At 36.2% G+C, this 27380-nt stretch overlaps 1 protein-coding gene across 14 annotated transcripts in view; it reads left to right on the top strand.

Annotated features, from left to right (window-relative positions):
* loh (lonely heart) overlaps window positions 1–27380 on the top strand; it is a 146404-nt gene that overhangs the window by 94668 nt on the left and 24356 nt on the right. Inside the window, exon 1 of one of the 14 annotated variants that reach the window (XM_067764120.1) lies at window positions 4898–4962. The exons of 2 other annotated variants lie outside the window; for them this stretch is intronic. The gene's annotated coding sequence lies outside the window, so the exon portion shown is untranslated. Of the gene's footprint in view, window positions 1–4897; window positions 5265–27380 lie in introns of those variants that run through there. 11 more of the 14 variants (XM_067764117.1, XM_067764113.1, XM_067764114.1 and 8 more) reach the window with 11 other exon arrangements.

Here is a 27380-nt window from a genome sequence, read left to right as displayed (position 1 = left end):
GAGCTTGATGTAGTATCATTTTGTAGATAGGGCCATTTTAGCACTGACCATTTAAGAAAACATTAAAAGTCAAGTTTTAGCCAACTTCTGTTTTAACTTAAGAACTCTGAGATTAATTATAGGATAAAAGTTTATATGGATCTGTGAAAATGGTCTCAAGTGACCTGGTACTATATATATTCGAACCGCCACGTCTTAGAACCGGAACGACTCGGATTCACTAGACCAACGTTGGTGCAACCTGGTCCTTTGTAAAAAATTCACCGCATAAAACTCTGACAATTGCTCACACCGAGAGCAAACCTCCCAAAAGCGAGTGGCTCACACCATTTGGCTGCCAGTTAATGTGGTAATTGTATTTCGACAACATCTACAACGAAAACTGTGTAAAGTGAAGTCGGTGATCTTGAACATGATTGAAAACTTATACTTACTTACTTTGTAATAAGTTAACTCAAGAACTAGTCATTTTTGATGCTGATCAGAAACTCGTGTTATCCGACAGCATAAAAGAGCTCGCCCAGGGTTTGAAGTAAACTTTAAGAGAGGCAACTTTACCGAAAACAAAATATCCGAGTGTGTATCCAAAAAAATACGAAACAATTCATTTGTTCGATGTATGTACTTCTTTACCATGGAACCGAATACAAAAATTTATATAATTTGTTATATCGTTTTGTTTATTGTATATTGTTTACTATATTACACTAAATCGACCAAAACTTGAATTGAGTATTGAAATGTGTGAAACAGTAGTCTGGGCCCTTAGTTCTCCCTTACCTTTTCGAATCGATTTCGTATTGTTTTGAGATCATTTTAGAATGAGTTTGATACCATTACAAATTAGACACATACTTCGATATTAGTTCACCTATTCCGATATCGACGGGGTCATTTCAGGTCTCCTTTGGTATTATTTTGCAACGACGTTGAGTATATTTAACATCGATTTCGGGACTATTTGAGAACAACTTCGACGAGTCATCGATTTGTCATCGGCTTATTATCGAAAGCTAAATTAGAGCCGAATTATGATATTGTTATTGTCGGGTCATAGACTTGTTAACGATCTCTTATCGGCGGGCTGGCGATGTGTTACCGATTTTACAACGTATTGATATAAAATCGCTATATGTTTGATAACGAACCGATGAGTCGTTGATAACAGCCTATTAGAAACCTTATCGTCGATAAAAAAATCAAGAATCCACCGATAAAATATCGACAGCACACAGATAACGCGTCGATAATAAATCGGTAGCATTCTGCTAGAAAATCGATAGTTTATCGATAGGAACAGGACTGTTTTTCGAAGAAAAGTCGATAAATTTTTCATATACATCCGATAACTCATCGTTAATGCTTGTTATCGATAGCAAACTTGAAACGCTTGTCAATAACACCCCTATAATACAACAACAACAACAACCCCTATAACGAATGTATAACTAACCGATAAGAGATCTCCCCGCCGTCCGGTTTCGGGTTTGGTCATCTTTCTGATCAATGTCTCCTACTTTTATTTTTCCCTTTCCTTTCCTCCTATCACTACCACATTAAACTTACATACATTCTGTATTTCCACATATAAATTACTTCCAAATATCGCGCTTACACCTACACCTACCTTACGCATATGGCGTTTTCTTTCCTAAAAAAAAATGCTACCATCGTGTTGCACTCTTAGTTTGTAACCTTTCCACTGGATTACCAAGAGCTCTGAAAATGGTAGGCAATGGTATGTACTCCTTTGCTTATTTAGAGGGAAATATTTCTTAAAAACCATATATGTAATACAGTAGTCGCTCACAAATTAGAACCCTTAGTAATTAGAATGTCCAGAAATTAGAATCAACTTTTTCAATACATTACACGATCTGAAATTAGAATATAAAATTCTAGTTTCTGAGCGTATTTTGTTTGTTTGTTGCAAAATATACATAAAAAGGAGAATCCCCAATTTATTCATGTTACGGTAGTCTTTGCATTTTTTTCGCGGTTCTGTACAGTTTTTCTTAGTTTTTGTGTGAAATTCCATATTCGTGCACGTGTTTTGGAATTGTTTGCTTAAAAGTAAAAATAATGCGCTGAAATGCCAAATAAATGTAAGAAAACTGCTTTGTCCTTGGAAACCAAAGTTCAGCTCTTGGAAAAGCTTGACAAAGGTGCTCAATGGAAGCGGTTAGCCCTAGAATTTGATGTGGCGCCATCTGCAATCAGCTATATCAAATCGAATAAATCATCAATTTTAAACGCCGTTTCTTATACCTATCATGAGGCTAACAAAAAATCATTGCACATCGCTGAATATTAGTTATGAAGTTTCTGTTTAATTTTTGGCGTTTTTAATGTATTTCTATCGATCTTTTATGTATTTTCAATGAAGAAATGTATTTATTGTAATCGGAGTTTTTGTTTTTTGGATCTTTTTTTGATTTAGCGTATGTATACATATATGTATATTTAATAACATGTGATATGTATTGTACTGAATTACCTTATGTTTTGTCGTTTTTATGCCAAAATTTAATAATAACAATTTCTTTTGTAGTTTTTTTTAATGCAAATTGACTTAATTTTCAAGGTTTTATACAAATCAAAAAATGTCCAAGAATTAGAATTTTTCAGAAATTAGAATCCCCCTAAAAACAAAGTGGTTCTAATTTGTGAGCGTCTACTGTACTCTTATATTGCTAATAGAAAATTCTCGCAATCTGTTTTGAATTAGAAATCAAAACAAGACAGCCTATAACATTTTTGTGATTGTAGCAGTGATTGTAGTGTGACAAAAAAAATTGAAATTTAGGTACATTCGATTATTGAATACAAAAACAAAAACGTTTAAACAGCAAAATATCGGCACCCCGATGTTTGGGAATGTACCTAGCCTTTTGTAGCAATATAGGAGTATTACATATATGTTAAAGGGTATAAAATAGTCTACGAAGAAGATGACAAGAATCAACATTCTTCCAGAAATGAAAACGTCGTTTTATTCGGAACTCCCGCCACCGTGAGCAAAGATGTTAACCAACACAATGAATGTGAATCTCTTGATTGTCCTTTTCGTAATTTATTGTGTCTGTCGCTTAACTTCTTAAAATTATATAGTCATCCGTGCTATATATTTCGATTGCACTTCAAAGTCTTCTCCAGCATCAACGGCAGCACATTTCATTAAGTGCCGCCTTCACTATCTTTTTGTGAAAGATTACGCCGACAATGCGTGCGTATATATTTACTAATTTCCATTTGTGTGAAAGAATGTCGGTAAGAATTTATCTTACCCGCAAATAGCTCTCACTTTTATACATTGTTGTTAATTATTTCTTTACCTTCAAATTCTTATCGACACAAGTCAATGCAACAATTTTATGAGGTTTTAGGTTGGTTTTGTGGTTTTTGCTCTCGTTTGTTTGTACGGAGGTAAATTATGTGCAAATGAGGAAACTGTGTTATTGTTATTTGTTTTAACTTTTTATTACATATTGTTACGAATATTAGCAAAACTAAGGTGTGCTGCTATCTCTAAGCCGATGCTAAGCAGTGACGTGAATTCACATCAATAATTCAATCATTATGTATCTACATAAACGAAACAATAATTGCGTCTACACATATGTACCATGTACGTATACGAGCAGCGGAGAGTCAATGCACAAACACATGCATATATCTGAGATACTCCTGAAAGTATGCAATGAGAAAAGCTATAAAATTGTGCAATTGTAGTTACAGCTGAGAAGTTTGAGAGCTGATGTACTAGTAGATGGAAGCGCTTAGAAGATGCGAACGTTGAAATCAAAGAGTATAAAAGGCAACAAGTGTAAAGACGCTGGAATTCAGTTTGATTTGAGATTTCGATTAAGACGCTATCTAGCGAGCAAGAGCAGTATTATTTTGAATAGCGGAGTTTCATTTGAGCTATCAATCAGTTTGGTAATTAAGCAAGCTATTCGTTGCACAGTTTGAGTGTTATTGTGAAGTACTTTAATAAAGGCCGTTTTGCATTATTTCATATTGGAGTTATTTATTCAACAGTTTAGTGATTCGAACTTAGCAAAAGGGCAAATAAGAGGATTTGCAAGTAAATTCGTTACAATATTATATTCTTTATAATACATTGTAGTGGCTTATGGTTACTTTTAAATTTAAAAGCTGTGACATCATAGTGGAAGTATTTATTACTAAACTAAGTTGAAGCGCGTTGGATATAAGAATGTATAAGAAAACTTAACAAGATCAAGCAGCAATATTTGTGTTGATGCGTTTAATTTTTTCCAAGCTGAGGATGTGTGTGCGTTTATGATGATTTACACATTTTCGGCTCTCACTTTTTATAGCAAAACAAATCAAATAAGAAAGATCGGTTGTTTATGAAGATGCTCGCAACACTCAAATGTAAACACAACATAACTCTCTGACATCCACATGAGAACGCAGTGATCTTCGCTGCTATTTAGACTTATCAAACGAATTGAGGATTGTGTATTTATCATGACGGAACGATACAAGGTGGCAGCATGGTGACATACCTACAAACATAAATAAAAGTTCCATGTATTTTGTTTTTGTAAATTGGATGGACAAATGTCAAAATCGTACTGCGCCGGAAGTTGATGTATCAAATCAAATAAAAAAAGGTTATAATCAGCTGTCCCATGCTGCCACCTTGTATCGTTCCACCATGGTATTTATGCTAAAAGCGTAGTCCCCTTTTCCTCTTTATTTAAAAAAATACATTGAAAGGTCTGCAAAAGTTGTTAAACGTCTGTACGACTCCGACTGCGCTGCTCATTTGCCAGATCACTTTGCGTTCTCTGTTGCTTCGGCCGTTTTTTACATTTGGTAAGATCGTTGAAAAAACGATTTTCAATTTCATTATCAAAACGCGACTGGCGCGTGATGGACGTGTGTGTCTCACTCTCTGTGCGTTAACGAATGGACGCGTAAATAAATTTTGTAAAAAAAATATTTTTATTTGGCGGCAGTACGAGCATAAACTTTGTTACTTAAGTGATTGTGTTGTGTAGCGGTGCTAATACAATCTTTCATCCACGAAATTATTAAGCGAGAATGCGTGAAAGCATTTGATTGATTGATCTTAGCTGATGAATGATGCTGATTAAGTTTGTTTGATTTGATTAGGCTGTGGTGTGATTGATTAAAAAACAACTTTTGATTTGATTTAGTGTGAAAATTATAAAATTTGCGGCAATTATAAATTGGAGTATTAATAAAAGTTCTAAAATAGAGTTAATTGGGTGATTGTATTCAAATGATAGAATATATGTATTTTACCAAAAGGAACAAAATATGTAGCCAAAATGTATTCAAATTCATAAAAACATACAAAAACTTGTATTGAGTAAAAATTTTGTAGTTAAACCCTAATGCATAAATCTAAAGCAAAGTGAATCGAATTCAAGTTTATTAAAAAAAATGCAGGATTCATGAACCATGACTCTTCTTGTTTTTAGACTATTCATTAGAAATAAACACACAATAGACTTAAAAAAAAAAAAATTTAAGGCGCGATAACCCCTGAAGAGATCTAAGGCCGAGCTTCTCTTCCAATTTGCGTCGTACTCCTCTTGATTTTCCCTACAAATTGGCCGTACGGGACCTACATGTTTTATGCCGACTCCGAACGGCATCTGCAAGGCAGATGCGTTTTCACTGAGAGTTTTCATGACAGAAATACACCCGGAGCGCTTGCCAAACACTGCAGAGGGGCGACCCCGCTTAGAAAAATTTTCTTCTAATTGAAAAACTTTATTTCTAAAATTTTGATGTTGCTTTGCCCGGGGTGTGAACCCAGGTCATACGGTGTGGTAGGCGGAGCACGCTACCATCACACCACGGTGGCCGCCGACTTTTTTTTTTATCAAAATGAAAAATAAATAGATTCTTTTCGATTTAGCGGCGGATGTACCACATACACACAAACATTTTCTCACACATTTTAAACAAATTATTTACCGTAAAATTTTCACTTTTCTGCTTGCCATTTGACATTTTCTACACTTGTTAAAATGTGTCTATGTGTATGTGCTTTTGCATTTTGTTGTTTAATTATAAGATGTGCCATTGTTATACGATTATTGTTTTTGTTTTTGTTGTTTTGTTGGCATCCAACATGTCATCAGTTAATTGAAATTTGTTTCACCTTATTTGCAATTATGTTAATATTATTTATATTCTTTTTTTGTGTACTTTGTATTGTTTTCATTGTTGCTTATTTGTTTTTTGTTGTCATGCTTTTGCTATCGAAAAGAAAAATTGCAACAATGAGAACATCAAGTGCGTGGTTATGCGTACGAAACACGCACTTGAAATGTCATAGAGTTGAAACGCACGCACACACACGTGAATATATTATTTGTTTACATAACCAGATACCCTGCAGGAAATAGTGTCGAAGATTTCCAGCACCATGGTATTAGTTTGTTGGTAGGTCGGAATAGACTATTTTCTTATCTATCGTTTCTTATTGATGAAAAGATGTAATGCGCGCTGCGAGGTGTAGGGAGCTAACAAAAAGATCCAAGCTCCGAAGTACTAAGTACCGCTGGTCTTACCAATTTTAGACCTACCGAACTGTGAACTTTATATACTAATACCTCTACTAAAAGGTCTTGTAAAAATATGGGAAAAGCAAGCAGTTTTGCGCGTTTTCTGAACATTGCCAATATTTTTTGGTTAAGCGTTGTTTTGATCTAGGCTAGAGATATACGCCGCCAACAAACGCCGCCGCCGAATGTCAAAAATATCAGCGAGGCGGCGCCGGCGGCGGCGTTCGGCGCGTTACTATATTTTCTACTCGTTTAAGAATGTTTAGGCCATTTATTGTACATGTCGAAAATTGGTCGGACATGGTCAAAAGTAGTATCAACGGATGCGCATGTTGTTGTAGCGATAAGGACACTCCCGAAGCCTTTGGGGAGTGTTATCGATGTTGATGGTCCTTTGCCGGATGCAGATCCGTTACGTTCCGGTACCAAGCCCGACCATCTCGGGAACGATTTGTTATATAACCACATGCGACCTTCTTGGCCATCCCGCCCTCCCTACCCCTACATCCATGAGTAGTTCGGGGTTGCCAGAGCCTCGGCTGTTAATGAAACAGGATTCGAAACGGATAGGTGAGGTTGACAATTGGCTTTGGAGAAGCTATATATTGCGCTGGCAACCTGAAAGGGTTGCGCTACACAACCCCTAGAATCTGGTATTTTAGTCCCCTCTTACGACAGGCATACCTAACGCGGGTATATTCGGATCTCCTTACCCGCTGGGGGATGCGCATCAATGCCAGTTATAAGAAACTAATTGCGAAATTTAGCTCTTTTTAACTGTTCAAAAGTTATCATAAGGCCGGAAAACAGCAGTTAACATCTTACAACTTAAAATCCTTCGATTTTCATTCTAAAATATCATTTAAATCAATGTTGTGAACGCAAACGTCTTCAAACTTTGGTCTACATTTTAAAAATTTTATCCAGGGTCCTTGTAAAATTTTAATTATGTAGATGTGCCGAGGATTATACGATTTTCACCCACGAGTTACGCAATGACATCCGAATAGTCACTCCCTAACGTTTCAAGCTCTTTCTCTGGTGTAGCTCGGCAGCATAGCGCGACAAAAACTTCCGTTAGAAAGTGTTCGGAGCTACACCTAGATCTTCTAGGAAAGTGACGTCGACGAAGGTACATATGAGTTCGAAGTCGCTGTCCTATAGCTTCTGTGCTGGCATATGGTGTGAGGGTCAGGAGGCGTGGTAGCGACTGGTGGTCGGGATTGCTACTGTTCGCACATTGGGAATTGTAGGTGGACAAAACCTTTCCTAAATATTATTTTTTTAAATAGAAAAATCAAGCTTTTTAAAGTAAGAATACCGGCGTACGCCTACGCCGCCGCCGCTGCCGCCGATAAAGTGATCGGCGTAAACCTCTAATCTAGGCGTGCGGTGGTGAAACCGAGCTACACAACATATTACAATAACAGTAGAGGTCCATTGGAGGCTTAAGAGTACGTTTTCGATTCCTCTGTTCGTAATTCTATAAAAAATTCTTATATTACTATCGCACGCATAAAAGCTTACTGTGTTGAGTATAAGTGAGTATGATGCATGATTGGGCGCCATTTATAGCAGCCTCTATCAAACAGTAATTATTGCTTCTCTGCCAGGTAGTCGGAGAAGACGGGTTTTCAAACCACCCTCCCAAAGTGTTGTTTTAAGCTAATGCGATAAAAAGTATATGCTTATTGCAATGCTTAAAAACATCGAAAAGGTTCGTGCGATATATTCAGTTTTAGAGAGTACCTTTGGTGGTTCAAAATTAAAATTTAGGGTTTAATATGCGCTAGAGTCTTCATTTGTCATCTGATCTGAATATATATATTTTTGAAATGAAAGCTTTTGCGATTTAAAATAATATAATTGAGATACATTTTTGAATTCTCATTTGTTTGAATTTTTTTAGAGCAAATCATTCCCCTTTTTTTTCATAAATAAATGTTAGTAAACAAAACTAGGCAGTTTTTAATCCAGGAGGCCTAGTTAATTTTTTAAGCAGAGTATACACTAGGCCGGGTCGATTTGTGGGGAGGCAAAAAACCGCCCATTGCTCTGTGAAAATCATATTCTAGGGATCGAAATAAGAAACTTTGCCGAAGGAACCATACCTCTAAAACGAATTCTGATGCCCCCCCCCCCCCCCCCCCCCCCCCTTTGGGTCGTAGGGGCAAATTTTGAAAAATCCCACTTTGAAATGCCTATGTTTTTTCTTTTTGGAGTTTATTTTTCTCTTTAGAAATTTATTTAGTCAGAACATACATATGTAAATAAAAAAATGAATTTAACTTAGTAATAGAAAAGAAATTGAAAAAAATTATTAGAAATTAGCGTTTTTACAACCCCCTTTTAAAACCAAGGCATCACTGTGATGCACTTGCATGTCGTAAACTTAGTTGTGTGGGTTTTTTATTCAACTTTTTTAAATAATGAAGGTATCACTGTGACACAATTGCAGATCGTAAAATTGCTTGTGTTTGTTTTTTTTAAGCCACCACAAGACACAGCAGGTAGAATTGAAATTGCCCTACCCAATAGTTCGACCCAAAGGGGGGGGGGGGGGGGGGACATCAGAATTCGGTTTAGAGATATGGTTCCTTCGGCAAAGTTTCTTATTTTGATCCCTAGAATACGATTTTCACAGAGCAACGAGCGATTTTTAAATCGACCCGCCCTAGTATACACATTTTAACACTAACAAGTTCCGTATATTCAGAGATGTTCTTGATGGGTATACACTTGGTAGCTAAACCGCTTAGATAGTAATATTTTTTTTTTCACCTTATTGCAACATTTAAAAATATCATACGTTGATTTTGTTAAATTTTATGAAAATATTTCCAGTTACATAGATGTAATGAAAATTGTTACGACATTAGATTTTCCAGCGGGGCCTGTTGCCCTGTGGGGCTTCAAAGTAGGTACAAATACAGTCTAAAGCAGTAATGCAATCTTTTATTGAAAACAATGTTGCAAAAGCGCAAATAATTGAAAATAAAATAATATGTATAGTATTTAGTGCATTGAAATATCATTTCAAATGTGTATATCAATTTATAGATTTACTCATAATATCCACAAGCGTGTCAGTATGCTACATCTGAGCAAATATTGATGCGCATACAGTAAAAAATTTAAAGGTTTCACTAATCCACATGAATATGTATCGAAATTTCATACTTGACCTATACGGGTTTTCATAATTGGGATGCATTATTATTTTGTTATACATGTACTACGTAGGGCTTTCCTAGTACCCAACACAGTTATTGAAACATTCTTTACAACAGCTATCTTATTTCAGTAGGAAGATTTTTAATTTCTATATCTAGAGACAGTACTTTTAAAACTTTACTAGAACTTGATATAGTTTCTTTGTTTCTCAAATAAGTTGTGACTAGGAATTATAAGCAAATAAATTCTTCTTAATAAATTATTACAAAACATGTTTCTTTCAACATTCAATTTCATTCAAATTAAATCACACTTATTATTTTATCAAACTTTAAGGCCTTGAATGACATTTCGTATAAAAAAAACAAGACGCGATATGCTTCCGAAGAGATTTAGGCCGAGCTTCTCTTTCTGTTTGCGTCGTGTTCATTTTAATTTTTCTACAAATTGGTGGGACGGGACCTACATGATTAATTCCGACTCCGAAGGGACGACCACGCTTAGAGAAATCTTTTTTTCTTATTGAAGAACCTTCCGATTCTGATATATGGGGTGCTGGTCTGGTTGAAAGCACTGGTCACGGCGAGCACCTCCAAACTGTTAGTGTCAGTGCAACGGGCGGCACTGATCGGTATCAGTGGCGCTCTCAGAACAACACCTACCTTGGCATTGAACGTCATGCTGAACATATATCCAGTAGATATTGCGGGAAAGGCGGCTGCGGCCCGGTCATTGGCCAGGCTTCGTGATATGGGCTATAGGCTTTCTGACTTCGGACACTCTAGCCTTCTTACCAGTTTCGACTTTATCCCGGACCGAACGGACTATTGTATGCCGATAACTGCTCCCTATACAACCTTCACCACAGTCATTCCACCGAGAGAGGAGTGGGGAAGAGGAATTATCTGGGGCATGGGACCGGTTAACTTGTTCACGGATGAGTCGAAGTTGGCCGGAAAGGTTGGTGGGGAGGTCTTTTGTCAAGAGCTAAATGTAAGTCGCAAGTTTAAGTTGGCTGATCACTGCAGTGTATTCCGAGCGGAAGTTGCTGCTATTAAGGATGTGGTGGATGAAATGCTATCCACTGCTACTACGGTTAGGGAATTTAACATCTACTCTGATAGCCAAGCGGTTATCAAGCCCTTGAGCTCAACTACAGTGCGATCGATGATGGTCTGGGAGTGCCTGACCTCGCTTGCGATTGCATCGAATTATTTTACAATTAAGATTATCTGGGTCCCGGGCCATAGTGATATCCCGGGTAACTGTCAAGCGGATCTCTTAACCCGCATCGGTACAACTGAACCGGGTGAAGATAGCTGTAGGATTTTCGGGATTCCGCTGGCCACCTGTGGATTGCTCCTCCATAGCTGGGCTTCGAGTCAGCTCGGTAAACGTTGAGTAGACACCACGTCTTGCAGGGTAGCAAGATCTTTCTGGCCGAAAGTGGATGGCAGGAGGTTTGCTGAAATAATTGGGTTCACTAAGGCTCACCTATCAATGATCATTGGGGTTTTGGCAGGGCACTGTCCCATGGGTATCCATGCGGTTTGTCCATTCTGCTGCAGCTGTATGGAGTATTATGAGGTGGAATCACCAAATCACTTTCTGCTTGATTGCCCAGCTTTTGCCAGAACTAGGCGAAAGTATTTCGGTCGCGACTCACTCGGATCTCCCGAGGATTTATCCAAAGTTGAGATCGGTATCATTCGGAGCTTTATTGTTGCTACCCAACGATTCTCTAAGTAGCTAGATCTAAGTCACCGTTAATTTTGGTGTATGTGGTATCACACCGGACCTTCGTGTTGTCCAAGTGAGCTTTCCTTATCAGGGTAGCTACTACCTAACCTAATATAGCCTATTGAAAAACCTTGTTTCTAAATTTTTTTGATGCTTTGCCCGGGATTTTAAGCCAAGGTCTTCGGTGTGGTAAGCGGAGCACGCTATCATGGCGGCCGCCCGGGGTTTTAGTTGGAAATTTTAGTCTAATCTACCGCGCCTAATTGAAAAATACTCATATTCAACAGGTGGAGAAACAATTTTTTGTTATATAATTGCACAGATATTTTATCAATCAAATTTGTTTGCAAATACTGTAATCGAAAATTTACGTAATTACAAATTTGAATGTCAGATTTCGATCAATCAACACTTGCAACTAAATGTTGTTATACATAAATAAGAATTAAGCTTCAAATTGCTGCATAATTGCACAACTAAGTTCGTCATATTTGAATGTAAGCGTCATATTTTGATTGGCGGATTTGTGTTTGCAATTACATATAAAAAGAAAATTCAAATACTTAGACGAAATTATTCTGCAGCCGCAGCTCATAATTTATGACGTGCTTCGCTTTACCTTTGCTTCAATAAATTCTTGGTACTAAAAAATTGTATACCCTAATTTTCTGTAATAATCTTTTGGAGGTTTGGAATTTCCTCGCAGGGCTGTTTGGTCAACACAGCAAAACAACTCCGAAAGTCTTGTTATAAGCAAATGTATTTGATGATTCATAACATTTTAAAATTATAGTTCATAACAACTTGCTCAATGATCAATGATGATAGTCACACTTAAAAGCTTATAATATGCTTATTATTTTACGTAATATATGTTACTCTTCGTTGATAGAGTTTCAATTTGCATAAACATTTTTATAACATTTCCGTTTCATGTCCAACTAATTAATAACCTAAATAAGCTTTCAAGTTAAAGTTGATAAAAGATGTAAGTAGAGTGTAGACTTTTGTTCGATTTGAACAAACAGACCTACAAACGTAAAAGGTGTTAACCACACTGTGATTTATTGTTAAGGGTTACTTTAGAAAGGGTAGCCTGAAAAAAGATATTATTATTTCTATTTTGGTAGCGCTTTCGAATTTAAAATAAAAACGACAATTTCTTTGAAGACTAATTGCAAAAACCAAATTTCTTGTTCCAGCAGATATCGATCTGGTAAAAATGTATAGTTGTCAAAATCGTACTGCGATAGTAAATGAAATGTCAAATCAGACAAAAAAGTACGTGCGGATTCGCCATGGCATGTCTCATCTCTTTAACAAAATATGGTCGAACGAGCGCATGCTTCCGGAATGGCAATTAAAGAGGCGCTTTCTTTTCTGAGAAAGGTGTTACTCCCATTTGGCTTTCTTAAACTCTAACCATTGAACTAGGCTCTGCAAAACGGCTGAATTCTTGGGCAATTGTACTCCTTTTCATATTCAGAAGCAAATATTTTCTGAACACACGGAGAAAAAACAATTGTAAATCGAACAAAGTTGACTTAGTTAAAGAATTTTGTATGGGGCCCAAGAAACTTGTACATCCTACCAAAGTACTTACACAATTTATGCTCGACAATGAAAACAAAGCTTAGACAATTTATTACCTAATTTCGTTAATTATATATTAAGATGATGCAAAACTTAGTACGTTAATTATGCCTAAGTTTTAGTTGTGGTATACGCGGTTTTAAGTTAATTTTCCAATAGCACTGGACCACGAATTTCAACTTTTTCTCTTTACCAGAAACGCCGTTATGAAATTCGTATGTAAAACCACCCCCTGATTTCGAAAATCGAGTTCATTTTTGATTCTATGGTACCGTTTTTGAGATATTTGCAATTTACCGTTATTCGAAAAAACCAAAAAGATGGCTCCATTTAATTACATATATCTCACGAACGGGTCAAGCAATTGCATAAGTTTACAGAATCGGAAAGACGATAAAATTTGCTATAAATGCATCATACATTGTTTTTTGCTCAACCATATAGTTTTCGAGATATTAGCTTATCATTTCATATCTTTGTTTTTTTTTATGAAAAAATATGAAAAAAATTACTTTTTGCGAGGGCAGCATTCCAAAACCACAACTTTTTTCCAAATATTTTTTATTTACGTAAAGCTCTGTTTAATTTGAAAAAAGATAAACTATCATCGAAGAAAATCGATGCAAAACTACGTAAGTTATAAGCGATCAAATAAAAATACCCAGGCTGCGCAATTTCAACGTATACCTCAAAACGTATGTATGGTATAAAGAAGAGTGAAATATCTAGCTATGCTCTGTTTCTATTTAGTTAAAAGTTCAATTTATGAATGAAATTACCCATATTTTTAACTTTTTTTTTAATTTATTTATGTTTGTACTATATTCTAACAATCTTTATCTTAATTTTATTTTACTATTTAGTCGAAACAATTATGTGTTCGACTTTGACGCTTATTCAGTTTAGGATCGGTTTCTCTTATGAGAAACCAGCAGTAATCACCCATCATTGCGACGTCCCAGAATCCTTGATATCGATTTTCAATTAATTTCATTTGCTGATGAAACCTTTCGCCATGTTCGTCACTTTCGTCGCCAAGATTTGCCGGAAAAAAGCTGAAATGTGAGTGCAGAAAGTGAATTTTTAACGACATATTTACGCCTGGAAAGAAAATATTAGTTAGGTAAACAAGTTATAGAATTTTGGGAAATTAATTTTAATAGGCCTTTAATATTTACCCATTTTCGCATAATTATTGATTAAGTCATTCACTATCTGCTCGTAGTTAGGGCTTTTGTGTCTACCGAGAAACTTTTTTATTTGTGGTCTGACAAAAATACCTTCCTTTATCTTGGCTTGAGAAATATCTGGAAAAATTGTTTTCAAATAGTCGAATGCTTCGCCTTCTTTGTCCAAAGCCTTAACAAAGTTTTTAATGAGACCGAGCTTGATGTGTAAGGGTGGAAGTATGATTTTATCTTTCTTGACAAGAGGGGTGTATTTTATGTTATCCACACCAACGGTAAACTCGACTCTTTCCGGCCAATCCTTTCTGACGTAGTGGTCCTTACGAGCTCGGCTATCCCACTTTCAGAGGAAGCAGCAGTGCTTGGTGTAGCCACTTTGTAGACCGCATAGCATTGCAACGACTTTGAGATCAGAACATATTTTCCAATCATGCTCTTCATATTTGATAAATTTGAGTAGTTTTTGCATTTCCTCGTAGGTTTCCTTTGTATTTACTGCATGTGCTAGCGGGATAGAAGGCTTTTTGTTACCAATATGCAATAATACAGCCTTTAAACTCAGTTTATTGCTGTCTATGAACAATCGCCACTCTTTTGAATCATATGTTTGACCAAACTCTTTGAATAAACCAGGAATGTCGTTGCAGTAGCATATACTGTCTTTCTTGGTATAGTGTTTGGAAAATGGTTCGTGCCGAGTTCTACAATATATCACCTTAAACATCGGATGATACAAATTTAAATTGTTGCATACGAGAAGTGTGGATCTCGGCCTTTTCCTTGGATAGTTCCAAATATCTTATCCAATCATTAAGTTGTGCTTGTGATAGAACGTTTCTCTCCTTTCCCATGCGAAATTCAGTACAACTTGATTCCCCGCACTCAGATGTTACTGTTGACAATGGAACTGGATCCGCAACTGCCGTTGAATGTAGTACTGGTAATGTCACTGTAGGTACGCTGGCATAGGTTACTCTTCTTGATCTTCCAACGCCAAGTACTTTTGTTTGACAAATATAACACTCTATTGAATGGCAAGTAGGTTCTCTCCATATCATTGGTGTATCAAATTTTATTTGTTGTCCTGATTCCGACTGAATCAATTCTACTCGACACGATGTACACAAAGTGTCCGGTGTCCATGGTTTTTCAGCATTTTTAGGCTCAATGCCAAAATACTTGGAGTATAAAGTTTTGATATGATCTGAGAACACTCGTCGTCGCCTTATGATAGTATATTGGCCACACATGAAACAGAACATATCTGGATCGTTATTACACTCAAATTCTCGCGTTCTTTTACTCATTTTTTTTTTGTTTTTTAATAATTCACGGTTTTGTAATTTGACTTATGAACTGAATTATCTCCGGCGAGCCTTGCAGATGTTATGAAGTTTAAAGGCGCATTAACTCATATTTATACTCGGAACAAGAGTAAAATTGAAAAAATTAAATCTTTCCTAGACAGAAAGGTTCCTTTTTATACGAAGTCGGGAAAAGAAAATACTACCTGCTTTAGATGTAGGCTTTAAAAATTTTCTGTGTCTAATAATTTTGAAAATCTACCTGCATACTTACCCATAAGTGACGGAAATACATGTTTATAACTACATGCCTACAACAGGTTTCGAACCCAACCACTCTTCCTTTCGATGCAACCACTCTACCTACTATAAAACAATTCGAGTATTAAAAGTACTATTTGATTTATTTAAAGAAAAAGTATTATCATTGCTATGGTGTTATTCGTTTATCGGGATAATATCCCATTTGCAATTTATACCTTTTATATATGTATGCATACATACATTGAAGTTGCGCAACCTGGGTATTTTTATTTGATCGCTTATAACTTACGTAGTTTTACATCGATTTTCTTCAGTGATAGCTTATCTTTTTTCTAATTAAACGGAGCTTTATGAAAAGAAAAAATATCTGAAAAAAAAGTTGTGGTTTTGGAATGCTGCCCTCGCAAAGAGTAATTTTTTTCATATTTTTTCATAAAAAAAAAACAAAAATCTGAAATGATGAGCTAATATCTCGAAAACTGTATGGTTGAGCAAAAAACAATATATGATGCGTTTATAGCAAATTTTATCGTCTTTCCGACTCTGTAAACTTGTTTGCAATTGCTTAACCGGTTCGTGAGATATACGTAATTAAATGGAGCGATCTTTTTGGTTTTTTCGAATAACGGTAAATTGCAAATATCTCAAAAACGGTACCATAGAATCAAAAATGAACTCGAGTTTCGAAATCAGGGGGTGGTTTTACATACGAATTTCATAACGGCCGTCGACCAGTGTAGTTTTTCTCTGTGTGAAACGAGCATATATGCTTGCGAGGTGGCTGCGAGGAAGCAAGTGGGTGACATTATTTGATAAAAGAAAATACCATTAGTTTGCTCTGCCCTATACAGTAAAGAAATTAACTCCGCTTTATTAGCGCGATCTTCAGACCTGGGAAGTTTATACATTTCCTTGATACCCAAATACTACTACTGTAATCCAGATACCTCAGAATACCTTTAATGAGATAGCTGTCATGAATCATCTTTTTGTGAACTTATAGCCAGCATTCAGTATTGTGAAGAGGAGTTGCCTCTATGCTGCTATATCTGAATTTGATATCCCTACAAAGAATATACTCGAAAAGAATATCTCATCTGTTTTTCATTAGTGGTGGTGCTTACGTGGCAAATAAAAAGTCCAGCACAAAATCCGAGTACGGACTTGGATTTTAGTCGCCTCTTGAGACATATATGCCCTAATAGTTATTTCTAGAAACTAGCTGAGTCTTCCGACAAGAATAATCCCTATCGTGCGATTTTTTAACCGTAATGCTGGGAGGATAGTTCAACAGATCTAAACCGCATTGGCACCACCCAACCGCACCAATATTACCCTGCACTGAGTAGGCAATTACTTAATATCACGACGAACAAAAATCAATCTTTATAGGTCTCTCATCAAGCCTGGGGTTTTAATGAGTTGCAATCAAAGGCGCTGTTGAAAGAAGATGGAATGTCCCTTATAGTATTACGGAAAAAGTTCTCCGAAAGATTTTTGGTTCTGTCAGTGATGACAAGGACCTATATTCCGTATTTGGAAACAGAGATAGAGAGAGAGACTTTCACTGGGCAGAAAGTGACAGGTGGAAAAAATCAGGTGGCGTCAGTGATCGCTTAGATGAGGCCAAACTCGCCAGGCGGTTAAGTGTCGATTAATGACAAATACATAAATAGCTGCATCTATTAATTATTAAACATCGACATTAAACTCATAAACACCAAATTAACAACTGTTAACGTTTATGAATTGATTGTGAAAAATGTGGGCGCCTTTCAAATAATTAAAGTTTAACGCCATGTAATTATTTTCTTTTATTCGCCATATGATGGCGCCAATGTGTAAATATAGCTAATTTAAACACATTTTCTCAATTACATATTACGCGCATAAATATTGGAAGCGATTAAGTATTTAAACCATCTAAAATGCCGTCAATTTTCTTGAGCTTCCAAACTAAATGTGGTTGGAAAATTAATAGTTTCACATTTACTTATATAAGATGACATTAATATGACAGATTCAGAATGGTGCATATATAAATGCATAAATATGTGCATATGTAAATATATATTTGTATGCGGTTTAAATATCGATTTTTGTCTTTTACCTTTGCCGTTTTCGGTTAATAATATTTAATAGCAATTCAATATTCCCACAATTGGCCATGACAAGTACATTCGCCATCAAGATCATTCAATTTAATGCAAATCTCATAGCCAAAATTGGTCACTAAATAACATAGAAAACTTTAGTTGGAACTAGCATTACATGTGTCTAACAAAAAAAATTTCTAAAAGCAAATGCAAACTCTGCTGATGCTGCTCCCTACCAGACGAAGCGAGTAATTAACCCAATTTATGCGAATTGCAAAAAGTGCAAATTTGCCTCCTTGTTTGGTATGCGCGGCTGTCTCTCAACTGGCGCTTCATTCAACCTCCACAGACTACTTGCAGATGACTTGCTAGCTGGGTGTTAATAGTCTGTCCAATCTGTCAACAATTATTCATAAATTCATTTTTGATTTATATATGAATTTTGTTGTTTTTACACTAATTATATAAGCCCAAGCTTAAAAGAATGTTTACATTTTTAAAACTTTCTTACTCGCACTGTGTTATATAAAAATATACATACATATTTTAAAAATTAACTCAGTTGTATTTGTCGTGCATCACGCATAACTGATTGGGGGATTCATGAAGTGTTTGTCCTTCACTTTATTTGACTCAGGTCATAATTTGCAATTTGCATGCAAATATTTTCATTCCAAACGTCCGGGTACTTAAGTTTTATGTATTTGCAAGAAATTGTTTGTTTTATTTTTTAGGTTTTAAAAAGTGATTAAATGGTGATAGCAGCTTAAATAACGAAACATAAGAACATTTGGCGTAGAGAATAGATTACAGTTTTGAATCTATTAAAATTTTCGTAGCTCGAGTAGGGACACCATATCGGTTGCGAAGTATCGATACAGTACTCATATCAAGTATAGCTCTACAAGTATCGGGTACCCGATGGTATCGAACCAAAAAGATTTGATACTCAATATGTCGATACTTAATTGACAAGACATATGTGTGGATCAATAATATACCTTGAAATGAGATCTCAGCATCTCTTATTCTTTGTTGCAATAAAGCGGGATTTATAAATAAGGCTCCAAGTGCTTCCGCTTTGACAGAAGATCTCCCAACTATTCGCTTCGTTTTACGTTCCATAAACCTTGTGTAGCCTGACTATACTAACTATACATTTATCTCAGCTGCCGTAGCTAAGCTAAGCTGACCAAAGCGTTCTGTGTAAATCCGACACAGAAATGATAAATAGCAATTTTAATTGTGAAGTTGTCTTCTTCTGCGCAAAACTTGTGCCAATGCGTGAAACAAATTAGAGAGAGACAAACATATTGAGCGGTAAATTTGACCGATTACCTGTTTCCTGTTTCCTTGCATGTATGCAGCCACATTGTACCGAAAATTCTTTACGACACTGCGGTCGAAATAGTCTAAGCCAAAAAGTATCGAGTATAAAGTATCGGTATCGAATGCCAAAAGTATCGATCTGGTAAAGTATCATATCGATATTCGTGTTCCTAAGCTCGAGACCCAGCTGAATTAATCCAAAGATAAAATATTTTTCGGTGTATAATTTAACCTGTAAGCATAGTACGCATCATAGTAATCAATACCCTGTCGAAAGCAACTTTGAAAACGAGAAAGAGGTGGTGCCAATTTTTGTATCATGGTGATTCCCTAGGTTAGATTAAGTTAGGTGGTATCCGCCCTGATACGGATAGCTCACTTGCACAACACGAAGGTCCACATACACCAAAAATAACGGTGACTTAGATCAAGCTACTTAGAGAATCGTTGGGTAGCAACGATAAAGCTCCGAATGATACCGATCTCAACTTAGGATAAGTTCTCGGGAGATCCAAATGAGTCGCGACCGAAGTACTTCCGCCTAGTTCTGGCAAAAGCTGGGCAATCAACCATAAAGTGATTTGGTGATTCCACCTCATCATCCTCCATACAGCTGCAGCAGGATGGAGTTTCCAGTATCAAAACCCCAATGACCATTGATAGGTGAGCCTTAGTGAACCCAATTATTTCAGCAGACCTGCTGCCATCCACTTCCGGCCAGAAAGATCTTGTTACCCTGCAAGACGTGGTGTCCACCCAACGTTTGCCGAGCTGACTCGAGGCCCAGCTATGGAGGAGCAATCCACAGGTGGCTAGCGGGATCCCGAAATCCCTACAGCCATCTTCATCCGGTTCAGTTTTACCGATGCGGGCTAAGAGATCCGCTTGACAGTTATCCGGGATATCACTATGGCCCGGGACCCAGATAATCTTAATTGTAAAATAATTCGATGCAATCGCAAGCGAGGTCAGGCACTTCGAGACCACCCTCGATCGCACTGTAGTTGAGATCAAGGCCGCTTGGCTATCAGAGTAGATGTTAAATTCCCTAACCGTAGTAGCACTGGATAGCATTCCATCCACCGCATCCTTAATCGCAGCAACTTCCGCTTGGAATACACTGCAGTGATCAGCCAACTTAAACTTGCGGCTTACATTTAGCTCTTGACAAAAGACCACCCCCCCCCCCCCCCCCCCCCCAACCTTTCCGTCCAGCTTCGACCCATCCGTGAATAAGTTAACCGGTCCCATGCCCCAGATAATTCCTGATTCCCTAGGATTTGACGGTTTTTTTGAAGACTATATCTACTGATGTGGGAAGGCAGTCCTTTCCCCGGATCTTATTGTTTTTCACCCGAAATATTACCGTTATTACTGCGGAGTTGTCGGGTTGCTGTAAGCACAAAACTACTTTTTAACCTCTCCGAACGTTTGAGTCCGTATAATATAGTTGCAAGCTCTCTGCAACTCCACTATACTCTTGCCAGCGGCAACTAGATCGCCAATATTTTTGCCGCAAGAATTTGTAGTATGCACACTTGGGACTCCCGTGTTATGTCTATTCCGACTACGATTCAATAATTTTTATTAAAAACATGTGTCCCATAAGCCGAAAAAACCTATTGAAATATTAATTAACCGGAATGAGAAAACATAGCCTGTATAAACTTACATAGTTGACATATTGTTACAAATTTACATTTCTCATTAAGCATTCTAACTAATAACTGTTTCAATTAATAATAGCGAGAAGTTAAATGGATATGATTTGTTAGCAAAAGCAATTTTTTAAAGAACGTAAAGACAACAATTGGTGAAACATAAATTAAGACATTTATTGACTCACGTCGGAAATAGTAAATGCTTTCAATTGGCTGAGTCTTTATGATTGAGTAGAATCAATATATACATACAAATGTTTCTTGATGGCGGGATATTTTTTCAATGCCGATTGTATGACCAACTCAGAATAAAAATGAACTGAGTTTGAATTTGGGGTGCCTTTGGCTCGTTTATCCCAATATTCCAAGAAAATTGCGATGATAGGTATTTTGAAAATCGAAAAATGTTCTACTGACCTAAAGGTACTTTTTGGAAAAGGTGGGGGTTCTTCGAAATAAATCTAGGCACTTCGAAATAAATCTAGGTATATCGCTCTGGTCAAAAGTACAGATTTGGTTATATTTTGATAACTTTGTAATAAACGTGTAGTAAATTATAAAAATTATGAAATTTTTTAAAATTATTTTATGAGAGAGAACTTGTGTTGTTTGTGAATTATCTAGAACCATTTATCTAAGCTCATTTCAAACAATACCCTTGTACAAAATTAGCTTTTAAACCAGTTAATTTGCTCTTTATCTTTCTAAAGGCCACCGTCGAAGCTTAAGGAAATTTTATATCTAGACACATAATACAATATTTTTAAATGTCATACATATTATTTATATTCAGTTAGCTATAGAAAATAAAAATAATTCTGACTAATTTTTGCAAATCGATTTTCAGAACTTGTCAAAACAAAAACAAATAGAACAATATTGATAATGATATTGATACAAAACTTGCTTGCTAAGCAGGCGAATAAATTAGTTTTAAATTTAATAAAGCAACAGCAGAGATGGGCATTATTCGATTAAATAACAAACAACCCCTTAATGGAAACCACTTCCAATTGCTGATTTCAATCGAAATTCCGCAACGGAACAAAGCGAAACCAAGCCAAGAAGGTCCTGAGTTTAAGCTCCGCGCTAACCAACTTCGAATATTTAGAAGAAAAAAAAAAAAACAATTAGAAAATTAATTTTATAGTTTCCTCTTTTATATGACGATTTATGCCAAATCCACAAACTTCTAACAACAAACAAGTAGCCCATTAGTTTTATGTTTATAAGGCAAACTTTCTCCATACATAAAAAACCACTTTCGTTGGGAACAATGGCAAGATATATTGAGCTAATTTTTTAATTCTCAAAACTACTAATGATGCAATTGTTTCGTAAATAAAATTTATTTAAAAATCAAACTAAAATTTGCCCAGCTTTGATTATAAGAAAGAAAGATATACAAACCAAAGTATTTAACTTAATTAATGATTTCCCATCAATTCATTTTTTGCTTGTATGAAGTCAAAGCAATTAAAGCAAAAGCTAAGCAATTTGGGTGACCACAAAGTGGAAAAAATCTAGGTGAACAAAATATTCCAAAAACTAAGTTCGCAGTGCGAAAATTAAAATTCAGTTGTTTTGAAATGCAAATTTAAAACAGACTTTACTCAGAATCGGTGGACTGAGAAAAAGAAGAAGGAAACAAAAATTGTGTATGTATACATAAGGGTGGTCCTCATAAAAAATTAAACCATTTTTCCAGTCTCACATCTTCGGACGGTACTACATAGGTCAAAAATAAGGCATATGGATTCAGATTTTAATATATTTGGTTCCTTGATTACACGCTTAACCTTCTCCATACGTGGCCAAAATTTATTTATCTGATATTGGTCTAGGTAGTGCCGTGTGAAGAGGTGAAACCGAAAAAAATCGTTTATGTGGATTATACGGACCACCCCAATATTAACGCATGTAACAAGTAAGTATGGGGCTGACCTCAGAGGTAGATTAGCTCGTAATGTCTGGAGGATCTATTATTTTAAAGAAAATCCCTCTTACTCCTACTTAAAGGGAATTTGAAGATTCTCAAGAAAATATCTCTGATGGTCATTTACTCTATTTGAACAGTCAGTTGTATGACTAATTATCTTATATTATTTCTAATTGCTGTTTTTATGTACTGGTCCTCTTATTTGGAATCCAAATCTATAAATAAAGGTTTGGTTGTAGAGATGGGGATTAGTGTTATTAGCGAGCTTTGGGCATTATTAGTGGTCGTGCTTTTGTTTAGCTATATTTCATTAATATAATTTGTTAAAAATAAGCGATTGTGAGCACAGAAAGAAATCTATTTGTACTATGGCACTATTGTGAATATTTGATTAGAACCACTGCATTACTGGCGGTTGCTAACATTCGCCAGATGGCAGCGCAATCGCATGTAAGATGTTTGATTGATAGAACAGCTGATTTCTGTTGATATTTGATATGAGACTTATATTTGGTGGGCAAGATGCGCACGGGTGCAGCTCGTTTTCAATAAATCTCAAAAATTGAATTTATTTGTAATACTCTCACAAAACTTTACGAAAAACCTCGTACCTGAACAATCTCTTGTGTGGGACATACATATATGAGTAAAATTGATGAATTTTATAGGTTTCGATAAATGATTAATCACGCATAAGTACTCGCCAGTATACTTATACTATCAAACTTGTCCATAAAAGCTATGAAATAACCGCCTGCTAAGTGGAATATCACTCTAACGGGCAGCCGTTTCAAAAACGACCTGCGTCAGAAAGGCCTTGTAAAACGCCCAAATTTCGAATTTGTTTTAAGAATGCGTTGTCTTATAATTCTATTCACAAACGCCATATCTCAGAATGTGTTTCAAATGAGCATAAATGCAGAATATTTTGAAGTTAGATAGGGTGTACAATAGGGCGGGTCGATTTAAAAATCGCTCATTGCTCTGTGAAAATCGTATTCTAGGGATCAAAATAAGAAACTTTGCCGAAGGAACCATACCTCTAAAACGAACTCTGATGTCCCCCCTTTGGGTCGAACTTTTGGGTAGGGGCAATTTCAATTCTACCTGCTGTGTCTTGTGGTGGCTTAAAAAACAACACAAGCAATTTTACGATCTGCAATTGTGTCACAGTGATGCCTTGGTTTTAAAAGGGGGTTGTAAAAACGCTAATTTCTAATAATTTTTTTAAATTTATTTTCTATTACTAAGTTAAATTCATTTTTTCATTTACATATGTTCTGACTAAATAAATTTCTAAAGAGAAAAATAAACTCCAAAAATAAAAAACATAGGCATTTCAAAGTGGAATTTTTCAAAATTTGCCCCTACGCCCCAAAGGGGGGGGGGGGACATCAGAATTCGTTTTAGAGGTATGGTTCCTTCGGCAAAGTTTCTTATTTTGATCCATAGAATATGATTTTCACAGAGCAGTGGGCGATTTTTTTTACCTCCCCACAAATCGACCCGGCTAGTGTACAATATAGAGCGTTTTCGAAATGGCAGCCTAGATGGGGTGATATTCCGCTCAGCCATCGCAATGAATATGTGGCCATTAGTCTAATTATAACTTTTCCAAGCACAAATATATTCTTTTCGAAGCCTCCATAACTCCATAAGTACATCGTTGGTCCATTTTTCAAATCTAGCTTCTTTACAAGTTTTAAAGAAAAAAAATTTTGAATAAATTAATATACATTTATGTAAATATTAAACGCATAATATAAAGCATGTATCAACGTAAGCCATAATTTAATAATATCTCATTCATTCTGCTGTCACATTCCATAAAAAAGTTCTTTGCGTCCATGACTTGATGCTAATTTGAGTTGATTGATTACGCACATTGCTTGTGCTAGACAACGAACCAAAATTTGATAGATTTGTTCAACGTTTGTATAATTAATTTTTGTTTTTGGGTTTTTTAGCGCAAATGAAGCAATGCTAGTAATGGGCTAACTATTTTACTACTCCATCACTCCACTTTTAAGTATTGAGACCGATTCAAGTAGCGTCCTAATAGAATATAAGGGTTGCTTTCAATTAACTGAAACATTTCGTTGTTATTGTACCAATAAAGACTGTTTTGTGGATTCTTATCGAATATAGATCCTTTGCCGAATATAGATCCGAAACGCTTCGGTAACAATCACCAAGCCGGTAGCCAGTAAAAGCCCGATCTTTTCGAGAACGACTTAATATGACCACATTGAACCTTCTAGGCCTTCCATGAGAAACTTGGGGTCGCCAGAGCCTCGGCTGGTAAAGGGGGGGATACGCCACGAGTAGGTGATACTTTTCGTGTGTAGTTTTACTATAATATCCGGAACGGTTTTGAATTGATATTCGTGAAGATATATTAACTTTCTTTTAATTATGTTAGTTTTGTAGTTAGTTACACTGTGCAACACCATTTTTGGAAGCAATAATTTTTTTTCAGGATGAAAGGCCCATACAATAATGTAGAATGTTTTAACGCATTATCTCTCACATGCAAGACTTGTTTTAGCTAAATTTTCCATAGCTAGCACAAAATAACATTTAAAACTTAGTTTGCAGATGAAATGTTGTAGAAAATATTTGCAGCAAAATTTAACTAAAGGTGGCCTCAGAGAAAATATTTGTATAATAGCGAATAAAAAAGGAGAAATATGCAAAAAAAAAGGTCGTGCTTCATTTAATTCGCAATTTCTGCGAAAACGGTTACTCCTGATGCATTGGTTTAGTGTAAATCCTATGATTAATACATATATCTTTGCAGAAAACGCAAGGAGAATCCGAGATTGCATAAAATATATGTATGTTGCATATTTAAAGGCGATAGTTTCTTTGTATTCTACCTGTAATTGTACAAGGATCTCGTCTGGAAGCACCCTTAGTGAAATTTTTCGTCGAAAGTTTCTCTAGAACATTTTTGGCGACCTCTTAAATATCATTAAACTCGTACTTTGCGAAAAAAAGCCAATAAATCTTTTCATGAAAGCAATACTAAGTTTAAATGTTCTACAAAAAACTTGTTTTTGTTTTTATTGGACGTTGCCAATGCACTGTTCATGTGTCCACACCCCGTGGGACCGCCGTTAAGCAGAACAGAACGTCACGGGGGAAAGGTGATTTAGTCGCCACTGGTTTGCATGTGTATTTCTCTGCGCTCCCTTTCAGCATTCAAAAATTGCGTCATAACTAAAAAGGTCATCTTGCTCACAACAGTCCAACAATCGATTTGTCTGCACAAACTCTGTGCAGAGTCTTTCGCCGTGAAAACGAAGGCAGTGAAACATGACGTTTTCTGCGTATTCCAATTCGGTGGGACACTGTGGACCGAAAGGATGCTCCTCTATCCTACGATTATGAAAATATTCCTTGAAACCGTCATTCCCGCTCAATATCCTTCTCGGCTGTTTCCACTCGTACCAAACTAGCATGACGGTCTAGAGCCCTTTTCTCGATTCCTCCCACCATACTTGCCACCTAACTATGGTTCGTGTCCTTGAAATTTAACTGTTTCTTGCTCCCAGCTCTTGGGCCAACTAGTATCTTTAGTAAGGCCGTTTTTAAAATAAATTAATTTAACAATTTCTCAGCAATTCCAATCAACTATGCGCATCACGGCATCCATTAGTGCATTTGCACGTTTGCTCATATTAAAATATTTATATGCAACATCAAGTTTCAAGACCTTTTGACATTTACATGACAGCACCTACAATTGTCGACTTGTAATAATTCGTATGTCTACAAACCACTAACCAGACATGTCTATCGGTTTATCTGCCTTCTAAGCTGCCAATCAGTTGTGACTCCTGCCAATATGATATGCTTGATTTGCATGCGCAATGTGTGGTACCACAGAGCTTACGAATATTTACTAAGTAGCTTTGGTAATCTTGTGTGGTAGTCATAGTCGCTGAATAAATATAAATGCGCAAATGTCATTTTTCAGCGCCTAAATTGGCATATGAAAGTGTTGACAGTTGTGGTGTTACAAATGTATTAGGAATAACAAATGTTTATGAATAGCTTTGCTTAGATTACAATATTTTTGAGTGTACATTTTCGGGGTTTTTGAATGAAAATACATATATTGATCCAGCAAGCGATCTGTGCGGTAGGGAGGTATTTATTTAGGCCAAATGTTCCAAAAAAGAAATTTTTGACAATTAAAACCACAGCTTTGGTTATTTTCCAGAATTGTTATCAGAATTTAAATGTAAATCTGACTGAACATTATACAGCGTAAATAGCGCCCTCCCTCTCTCTTGATATTTTCTGGGATGATTATTAGAGAGTTTAGGTTCTTTCTCCTTGTGCTACACAATAGCTAAATCGATTAATTTTAGGGTCCTCAGTATATCTCAACTCTGAAATTGCGAATGAATTTGCTGCCACAGCTTACAAAAAAAAAAAAAAAATATCCCGAAATTTCGGGACTAGAAATAACCTCTTTTATAAGCATCCAAAATGAAAATGCAGTCATAT

The sequence above is a fragment of the Eurosta solidaginis genome, chromosome 2 (assembly GCF_040869045.1).
Source record: "Eurosta solidaginis isolate ZX-2024a chromosome 2, ASM4086904v1, whole genome shotgun sequence".
Classification (NCBI taxonomy): domain Eukaryota; kingdom Metazoa; phylum Arthropoda; class Insecta; order Diptera; family Tephritidae; genus Eurosta; species Eurosta solidaginis.
The sequence above is the reverse complement of the archived record's forward strand: the minus strand, read 5'-3'. Positions and strand labels throughout refer to the sequence as shown.